Source organism: Calidris pugnax, unplaced genomic scaffold (assembly GCF_001431845.1).
Source record: "Calidris pugnax isolate Ruff unplaced genomic scaffold, ASM143184v1 scaffold212, whole genome shotgun sequence".
Classification (NCBI taxonomy): domain Eukaryota; kingdom Metazoa; phylum Chordata; class Aves; order Charadriiformes; family Scolopacidae; genus Calidris; species Calidris pugnax.
This window is the reverse complement of record NW_015091012.1, coordinates 57,259-67,846: the sequence shown is the minus strand read 5'-3', so window position 1 is coordinate 67,846 and position 10,588 is coordinate 57,259. Positions and strand designations below refer to the sequence as shown.

Sequence of the window (10,588 nt, the reverse complement as noted above, 5' to 3'; positions counted from 1 at the left end):
TCTCTGGGATATTTTGTTGTCTGTAAATGGGCAGAACAGACAGCTCTGCTGGGCTGCACACAACAAATTAGGTCACTACCCACGATCAGGCTAAATCTTCATCATTAATTGACTCTAACTTTAAATGCACCCAAACCAGAGATAAAAATTTAAAACCACCAAATTTAGAGCTGCATACATTAATTTTTCAAAACAAACAAGGAGTCTGCTTCTGGTTTTGAGTGGTTTATGGTACATCTCTATATGGGTTTCTCATAGTCCCATCAAAAATTCCATCCCAAAGATTTTGGTGATGGCGAACATCTGGCTGGATTATACACTATAAAGAATTCCTCTTTTCTAATATTTCTTCATCTGAAACATACCTCCTATACTCCTCTTCTCATATGGCCAGATAAATCCTCTTATTTGGAGTAGCCAGCTGGCCCCAGGAAGAAGAATGACTGGTGCCAGGTGGACTTTCACCACAATGACAGCAGCAAAAAAAATTGAGTTAAACTCCTTCTCTCTGCTGTGCCTTTATAATTTCAAGCATGAGTAGAAATCTGGAAAACCAAGGTTATACAACTCATTTTTTACTGGTTATTGTAGAGAGATTATAGAATCATAAAATTGGCTGAGTCCAACCATCAACCTAACTCTGATAAAAAACCATCACTAATCCGTGTCACTAAGCACTATGTCAACCTGTCTTTTAATGTATGTTGTTATCTCCACATAGCACTAAATTTCTAAGAGATAAGGTATGTGCTAATGGGTTAATAATGATTTAATATTAACAATCTTTTTACTAAAAAAATTAAAGAATTCAGGTTGTCAAATAATTGTCAGAAAGAGAATAGACCTGTCGATTTTTATTTCTTTTTTTTTTCCTTAAGGCAGACTGGTTAAAATCACAATAAAGTCTTTATCAGAGTAATGCACTCCCCAAGTGAGAATTAACCTCCTGAGACCACCTGGACTGACTCCAGGACAGGATCCCCTTTTACCTGTGCCAGAGCCAGGAGATGTCTGTCCATCCTCTCCTTTAGGATGTCCATCAGTGTGAATTCTCTTCTCTCTTTTTTCCTTTTCATAAAATTGACTCCAATCCATCTCCATTCTGCCCAAGAGAAAGCTCTGTTAGGTGGCTAATCTTCGTAGCAGAGAGTTAAGAAACTGAAAATATACAAAAAATATACAGAAAATGACTGAAAGACTCACTGAAGGGGCCTCAAAAACCTGCTTCCATTTCTTAACTCTCCATCAAAGGTAAGAGAGGAGTTGAACAACAAGAGATACAGAAAATGACTGAAAGACTCACTGAAGGCTTCAAAACCTGCTTCCATTTCTTAGCTCTCCATCAAAGGTAAGAGAGGAATTGATCATGGCCTATAAACAACAAGAGGTAAAATTGCAGTAAAAAATGATAATCTGTAAATGAAGATACTGCCCAACTCCAACACTGAAAGCAAAAGCTGCTCAAATTCAAACCAAGGAGGACAACTGTATGGAAAAATTAAATGGTAACCCATAAATGCCTGAGCAGCTTCCCAAAAGATGTGGTGGGTAGCCAGGCCATGCAGTCTTCCAGGCAAGACCTGTGGTCCTATGTGCAGGTACACGTCAGTTCCACCACAACTCTCTCAGCCTGTCCTCACAGCAGAGGGGCTCTAGCCCTTGGAGCATCTTCGTGGCCTCCTCTGGCCCTGTTCCAACAGGTCCATGTCCTTCCTGTGCTGAAGACTCCAGAGTTGGACACAGGGCTCCAGGTGGGGTCTCACCAGAGCGGAGCAGAGGGGCAGAATCCCTCCCTTCGCCTTGCTGGCCACGCTGCTGGGGATGCAGCCCAGGATGGGGGTAGCTGTCCTGTTGGATGTCCTCCTCTTACTGCATCTGAACGGGGTAAAAAGATCACTGTCCCAGCCAAGCTACGCTGCTGGGGATGCAGCCCAGGATGGGGATAGCTGTCCTGCTGGATGTCCTCCTCTTAATGCATCTGAATGGGGCAAAAAGATCACTGTCCCAGCCAAGCTCCAGATATTCACCATCATTTTCCCAGTTGGGACTTACCATTTTCCCCGTCTCTCTCTTCCTTCCCCATGCTACTTCTGCTCCTCACTTTACTGCCCTAACCGCTCCCTAACCCAGTGCTTTCCAAACCAGTGGACCCAAAATTGTGCTTTTAAAGCTTTTAAACTAGCTTAGCTCCCTATCGTTTTGATAAGAAATTATGCTTTTTATTTCCCCCACATTTTTTATACAGCCCTGCCCTATATTTCTAGGAGCGAGTCTTGTAATCTCTTTACAACGCCATTCACCTCCTCAGTAACTGGCTGAGCAGAGAGGGGTCTGCATGGATGGTTTGTGATGAGGTTTATGGTTTATGGGGAGACCTTCTCACTCTCTCCAACTCCCTGAAAGGAGGGTGTAGCCAGGGTGGGGTCAGTCTCTTCTCCCAAGTCACAGGCAGTAGGACAAGAAGAAACGGCCACAAGTTGCACCAAGGGTGGTTTAGGATGGATATTAGGAAAAATTTCTACATTGAAAGGGTTATTAAGCATTGGAAGAGTCTGCCCAGGGCAGTGGTGGAGTCCCCACCCCTGGAGGTATTTAAAAGCCAGGCAGACGTGGTGCTGAGGGACATGGGTTAGTGATGGGTTTTGTCAGCGTTGGGTTGATGGTTGGACTTGATGATCTGAAAGGTCCCTTCCAACCCAGGCAATTCTATGATTCCATGACCCGGTGAGAATGCCATATCTGGCAAAATATTCTCCCATGCTCAGTTTGGTCATTTAAGAGTTACTCTACTAGAATTATTTATACTTTTGCATTCTTATTCTTTTATAATACGGCCACGTTGAGGATACAATGTCATCAGCACATATTATTTGATGAATCACTGACATTTTTTTCAAAGAAGTTATGCAAGTGTTGTGGAAGAAAACAATGAGTGTGATGGAGAGATTGTGAGACTTTCTGAGGAAGCCCAGACCACAGCAGATCACAGAGGTTTCTTCCAAAAAAAAAAAAACAAACCAGGAGAAACCCAACTGCCAGCTATCCGAATCCCCATACTTGTATAAGCAACCTTTCTACATGTGACTGTGCCAGCTGAGCTCAATATCCGTCCAAACATCCCTTATTTGCAGGGACTCCTGCTCCTGCAAATTTATTGCAGAATTTAATACCTGGTGATATGAATTTGGGTCCTTTTTTTCTTTCTTTTTCTTTATAATCCACTCCAGGCTTGCTAAACTGCGTGGGTGTGAGGGGAGAAGCAAGATCACGCAGAAGCCACTGCCTATTTGCTGGTTTTTGTTTTAACCCCGGGTTTAATTCCTTTTGTGTTAGTCACAAGTCATGATATTAACAAAATACACAGATAATCCCATTTTGACAAAAACTCAGCGGGCTGTGGGGAAACAGAAACTACCTCTTCTTTGAGAGCTTGCTTTGAACTTCCAGGAGCCGCAGTTCTTTAGTATGAAAAGCTGACAAGTTGAAAAACAGTATCTTAAATAGTTGTTTAATTTTATGAAAACACTTACTTTTAAATAAGATGGATTGCTAAATGTACTTCAGGTCACGTTGTGTGGTCACCTCATGGTTGGGATGGAGGAAAGCAGGGAAGAGGCGGCACAAGAAGATGGGGAGACCCCTCCTGCCCTGCTCTTACTCTCCTACAGAAGCACCAAAGCTGGGACTGTCCCTTCCCAGCTCCCAAAGAGGGACTATTTCTATATGGAAAAAGTCATATAAAGATGGGAAAACAGCTCTGATGCGCATTTCTGTAGACTCAGGGTTAGAGCCAGGCAGCCTAAAGGTGTAAATCCACAGGGTGCTCCTTTCACAAAGCCAAAGTGGGGGCACTGAGGGGTGGGCAAGGTAAATTACTGCAACAATTAACCAAGCAAACTATTAACAGTGCAATTGTAGCAATAGGATGAAGGGTAATGGTTTTAACCTGAAAGAGAGGAGACTCAGATTAGGTATCAGGAAGAAATTCTTTGCTGTGAGGGTGGTGAGACACTGGAAGAGGTTGCCCAGAGAAGCTGTGGCTGCCCCATCCCTGGAGGGGTTCAAGGCCAGGCTGGATGGGGCTTGGAGCAACCTGGTCTGGTGGGAGGTGTCCCTGCCCAGGGCAGGGGGCTGGAACTGGATGATCTTTAAGGTCCCTTCCAACTCAAACCATTCCATGATTCTATGATGAAACAGAAGCACAGCAGTTTTTGCAACCCAAACCATTCTGTGATTCTATGATGAAACAGAAGCGCAGCAGCTTTTGCCTGATCTGGGAATACGCGTGGAAAAAACAATCTGTTCAAACCTCCCTCCCCACAGAGGGAAGGTCAGAAGCATCCCCAAACTGCATATTTTTCAAAGGACTGTTTTTTGCCTTAAATGCAGCACTCTGGTGCAGAGATTTCAAGCCTGATAGTGCCCGTGAAGCACCTCGCAAACAGAAAATTCTTCTGCAGCCTGTGATGTCTTTATGATACAGCATTTTGGAGACAGTGATCTTTTCATGCATCACTCTTGCTCAGAGCAGGAAAATAAGCTTTCTCCTTTTTTACCCCCTTTTCTTTTGCTTCCTTTTACAAGGGAAGAATAGCCCTACTGAGATCAACTGGATACAGAAATTGCTCAAGCAGGGAAAACTGCGGGGAATTACAATCCCTGCTGGGAGGGGCAGGTCCATTAGAGGGGATCTCCATTTCTCCTTTGGGGAGGGATATATGAAAACATAAGACAGGCCACTGAGAAGACAGAGTTGGGGAATTGCTCTGGGCACAGAGAAGCTCTCCTTTTTCAGGGACCAGTCCCAGCAGCCCTGATGGAGGAACTCGCACATCTACCACCACTTTGCAGACTTTCTCTCTGAAGCTAAGCCCTCTAAAGACATCAATTCCCAACACTTCTCCTTCCTTTCCCCACAAACAACACGTACTAGCACTTACCAGCAAAACTTACCAATAGCATTTGCCTTCTGGTGGCCCTTTGCCCTGTTAGTGTTTGACAGCTCTCCCTCAAAACACCAACACCCCCAGCAGACAATGATTTGTTCTGGCAGAGTAAATGCTCTGGAGCTCACAAATCTGGGCCCATAATGGTTGTGCTGTTGAAGCAGAACTCCTTGAGGAAGCAGTGAATTCAGCATTCTCCCCCCACCAAGCCCTCTGTGGAAGCTGGAGAAGGCGGTCACAGGATACATCCATCTGTGGTCGCAACCTCAGAAGACTCATGTGATCCCAATGCTGTCGTTGACCGCTTCTTTCCAACCTCGTTGCACGATGTGTCATTTTCAGTAAGCAGTGGCATTTCATGGACTTTAAATCATAATGTGTTTTATTTTTTTTTTCTGTTTAACTTCATTCATCTCTCTCTGTTCCTATAAGCCTGATATTGCAACCGCCAAACTCTCAGTTTTCCATTAAATAGATGGTCTACGGGTAATGAACTTTGGTTTGTTGGCGCTGTACTGTAATTTCACAGTGCTAAGTATAGATCAGAGTCTGACTCCTCAGCATTTTTTGGGACCTTCTGTATTATTTTAACACCATACTCTTGTTACGCCTGGTAGGATGAGAGGTTTCAGTCCAAACCCAGACTTCCCTGCAAATTGCTAGTTTGCGTGCTGGCAGCCTCTTGTCAGAGATTTCTCTGTGAAGTACATCATCCCTACTTCCAGAGACATCCACTGTCACCTGTTTATTCTTCTAGCAAATCATAGAATGGTTAGGGAGTGAAGACCATCAAGTTCCACCCCTCCCTGCCCTGGGCAGGGACCCCTCCCACCAGACCAGGTTGCTCCAAGCCCCATCCAGCCTGGCCTTGAACCCCTCCAGGGATGGGGCAGCCACAGCTTCTCTGGGCAACCTATTCCTGGCTCTCACCACCCTCCCAGCAAAGAATTTCTTCCTAATAACTCATCTTAATCTCCCCTCTTTCAGATTAAAACCATTACCCCTTGTCCTATGGCTCCACTCCCTGATAAGAGTCCCTCCCCATCTCTCCTGGAGCCCCTTTAGGGACTGGTAGGGGATCCAAGGTCTCCCTGGAGCCTTCTCTTCTCCAGGCTGAAATCTTTACCTGGACTAATGATCTACAGAGGTCTCCCCAAAGCCTTCTCTTCTCCAGGCCGAAATCTTTACCTGGACTAATGATCTACAAAAACCCACCCTCAAGGGTTTTCCAGACAGCATCTGCAAATCTTGGGCTGCAGGTCTTGGGCCTTTTTTCCCTTGTGTATCCTCTAACTGCAGTCCTACAGCTGGTGGGAAAACGTCATCAATAGGGTGACTGGTGTCCAGGTTGTCCTGACCCTGTTTGAGGGAAAATTAAGCTAGGTAGGAATGCCACCACGTCGCAGGCTTTGGACTCTACCAATAGGCTGTTGTCTGAGTTTCAAGCAGAGAGTTGAGGTTTCTTGGTTTGGTTTGTTGGTTGTTTTGGGGTGGTTTTGTTTTTTTTATAAACAATTTCCCCATCACTACCTCGGATGCAGCATGGTGCAGTTGTGACCTACTTGGTCTCATCTGAGATGACACTCACGCACCAGCCCAGACGAGCCCCAGTCCTGTGCCATCCTCTTAAAGCCCACTTCATCCCCTCGCCCACAGCGTCTTTAACAAAGTAAACACTCGAGGTGCTCTGGCCCTCCATGAAAAGCAAATCAGCACTATTAGCACTGAAATCACTGATAGTCATTAAGCGCTCCTCATCACAGCAGGAAGTACTCTGTAATGCATCTCCATGGAAAATTTTACGACCCTGGATAAGTAGAAAAAACCCCAAACAACAAACAGCTTCTAAAAAGAGCTTGTGCTAGAGGCCAGGCCAAACCATGTTCAATTTGCATTCTCCTTTCTCATTTTGATTTACAGACCCCTTATGGTTTTTTCCTTTAGCGCTCAGGAATTTTCGACCAGACAAATGGTTTCCTCATAAAGCATTTGATTATGTTGGACTTTTTGCCTCCCTTAAACATTTCTAGGCTGATGTTGTTAAGGACCTGATCAAAAGGTCCTCTGTGTCTCCACATGGCAAAGTTCAACCAGGAAAGGCTGAGGACCAAGGGCTCATGCTAGAGACATCCCAGCAGAATAGCACAGGAGCACTGCAGGTATGGGTTTGGGGCAGGTGATGAAAAGCAAAAATGACCAAAAACACATTGGGAACGGCCCATTTCCTTCCCCAGCACCTTCCCAATAAAACAGCAGAGATGAGGAGGCACAAAATTCATTAAGAAGGCAAAGCCATCAAAATACCAACACTTTTGGATTCTTTGCCACCTTAAGGATGCTGCCCAGGCAAACACATTTATGCCTTCCTGAAATTTTGAATATGATTTATTAAAATATCTGAGTTGCTAAGTGTCTAGGGTTTTGAGACTGGTATATATTTTGTTTTATAACAACTCATGCACAGACAAGCTCAACGACGCTTGTCTATCTCAATTTCTTGATATTACTATGATGCCATTACTTCAGATATTTTGTTTTATAACAACTCATGCACAGACAAGCTCAACGACGCTTGTCTATCTCAATTTCTTGATATTACTATGATGCCATTACTTCAGTCTTCTTGATCCTTTTACAAGCCTTTCTAAAACATCCTGCCCCTGCCTCAGTCCTTCTTATATTTTTTTTTCTGTTGTTTTTATAGTTTTATGTTTTTTCTTTTTCTGCACACACCCCTCCCAGAAAACACAAACATAACTGGGAAGCCAAGAGAAATTCAGGGATCTGAGCACTTCCCTGAACTCATAACAAAAAACGACTCCACCAGATTCCTCAGAACACGAAGGAAACACGACAGGCAGAAAAACTCTTGGTTTTGTTGTTTTTTTTTTTCCCCCTCCCAGAGCTGTAAGCCATCAACAGCAGAGATGGTTTTTCTGGCCGTGGAGAAGGCTGGCTTTAGAAGGCTATTCATAGAAAAGAGATTTCCAAAATTTGAGTCATTGCTGCTGGGTGACAGTTGGCCACCAGTTATTGCCCAGAACAATGTCTCATAGTGTTTTTCAGCACAACCCTCTGCGGTCACGTCCAGTCTCTCAGACCTATAGTTGTTCTATTTGCTTCTGCCCTTCTCTACAGCACAAGCTATAGAAAGATCCTTTCCTGTCTCCCCGGCCTCATCCTCTCCCCTCAAATATTTTGCTTACTTTCATTTAGTCTTGCGGTCTTTCTGCAGTATTTCTGGGGTTTCAGAGTTCTTCTAGCCCACATGCACCGTTTACAAAATGTGCTTTTGACCTTTTTTTTCTGCAGAGACGTGTTTGCAAAGGGATGAGTCACAAACCTCATACTTTTTTTCTTTTGTTGAGAAATAATTTCTACAGAAAATGCAGAGGAGGTGCAGTTTAGCTAGAGAGCTTACGGATATCTTCTCTCTGGGGGCAAAGAGGAACTTGAGGTCAAATTTCCACTCTCAGAAGTAAATTTGGGGTGGGGAGAATCATTATAAACCCCTCTTGGACCATCAAGGCCAGGCTGGATGGGGCTTTGAGCAACCTGGTCTAGTGGGAGGTGTCCCTGCCCATGACATGGGGGCTGTAACTCAATGATCTTTGAGGTCCCTTCCAACTTAAACCATTCTATGATTCTAACAATCGGACCAGGACCCAACTGAGGGGCAGAGGAGATGAGAGGATGGTTGACTTACAAAGAAATGCTCAGCTCACTGGGCACTTGCCTGTTTTCAGATGCAGTTCCATCATAAAATTAGAACTGCAGGGATTTAAAAAAAACAAATTCCCTCCAATGTCCTACAGAAGAAACAAACTGAATTTTCCTCTTCACTGGGAAGAGCTATGCCAAGATCAAGGGTGCAACTGTTTGAGAAGTCCATGGAAGTTACTGAATTGACGCTGTCAAATTGCTCCGTCGCTGAAGGCCTTTGACACGGAGTGAATGAAATATTTGTTCCCAGCCCAGGACTACTGACTTGCATAGTAATCACGGAGCCAACCTAAATGATCGCGTAATTAATCATGGAGGAAGGTTTTTTGCAGGAAGAAGGTTGACACAATGGAAGCAGGGCTGGTTCTGCCCATCTGGGCTGCCAGAAGGTGGCTGGAGCAGGGGAAAAGCTGCCAGTAGGAAAGGCAATCCCAGGATAAATTGTGCAAAAAGTTGTTTTTTTTTTAAAAAAAATATTGGGTGAGTTAGTATGGGGAGATTGGGGAATTTCACTGAATTTTAGAGTTGGAAGGGACCATAGAGATCATCTAGTCCCACTCCCCTGCTGAAGCAAGACCACCCGGAGCTTGTCAGAGCATGTTACTCAGGAGCATCCAGGTGGGGCTTGAAAATCTCCAGAGAAGGGGACTCCACACCCTCCCTGGGCAGCCTGTTCCAGGGCTCTGTCACCCTCACTGTGAAGAAGTTTCTCCTCATATTTGAGTGGAGCCTCTTATGTTCCAACATAACATGCTGAAGGAGGCAAGTCCAAGTCCTGGAGGTGGACCTTGGTTTTTGAGGGCTCCACTCCAAGGGTGGCAAAGCCCAGGAGGTGGACCATAGCCCTAGTTGCCTTCTCTGTGCTGGTTTGTGCACTTTTTGCAAATATTTTTTGTAACTCAGGTAAAAAAACACTTGCAAAATCCAGTGTCTTAGTATTGATATTTTTTCCTGAATAAATCTCACAGATCATATCATCCGCTACCCTCAGTTCACACAGCACTGAAACCAAATCTCTGTATTTCAAAATACAGTTTAGATTCCAAATATTTTTAGCAAAACCCGTACTCCTCAAAACAGATTAGGAGAAAGCGATTTCCACCCTTCATCGAAACAGCCAGATACCAAAAAACGTGAAAGAAACTTCCACAAAAGGAACAACAAGTTCTTCAACTCATCTCACGGCACCACAGACTTTGATGAGAGCCAGTCCAACACTCATCTGCAAAGCGACTGTTAGGAGATACTCAAGTGTCTCTTCCCAAAACCCAGCTACGATTCCTCAAGGGAATTTCACATTGTTCAGGTGTTCTAGAGCTTCAAGGTTTGCAATTCCCTGCTTGGGAGCTTACAAACTCATTTATAAACTAATAGAAATGACGCAGATCCGGGACAAATGCTCTAGTTTCCTTCTCCATTTAAAGTTCTCTTTGTTATTTTAAATAATGATTTTCTGAAGACATCCAAACCAAGGCTGACACAGGATGAGAAAGCCTCAACTTGCTCCTGTCATCTCACAAAGACAGTTTAAATCTACTTTTTAACGGGCATTTCTAATCCTCCAAGCTTTTTCAGGCTAATTCTCCCGGCCAACACGGTGCCTGGTCTCCAAGATTATATTCATTCTTTATCTGGTTGAAGAAGAGTGGTCAGGGAACGGCCTATCAGACAATGAGGCTTCTTGCTATTTCAGCAATACCTTATGGGAGGAAAGTTCTTGAAATTTTCTGAACAAAGTCTAATTCTCCCCTTGTGCTGGGCTCTGGGAACTCAGTTTGGGGTTTTCAGTTCCTGCTGCAGAGAGAACATCCAGGCGCATGTGAGGGTGGGAGGGAGGGAGCAAACACAGCACAGATGGCTGGCAATATTTTTATAGAATGATAGAATTGTCTGGGTTGGAAGGGACCTTTCAGATCATC

At 44.3% G+C, this 10,588-nt stretch overlaps 1 long non-coding RNA gene across 1 annotated transcript in view; it reads right to left on the bottom strand.

The window, feature by feature from the left end:
- Positions 1–992: 992 nt before the first annotated feature.
- LOC106895968 overlaps positions 993–10,588 on the bottom strand; it is a 30,200-nt gene continuing 20,604 nt past the window's right edge. Inside the window, exons 2-3 of the long non-coding RNA XR_001413556.1 lie at positions 1,304–1,371; positions 993–1,102 (exon numbers count right to left, since the gene is read on the bottom strand). This is a non-coding gene — a long non-coding RNA (uncharacterized LOC106895968). The remainder of the gene's footprint in view (positions 1,103–1,303; positions 1,372–10,588) is intronic.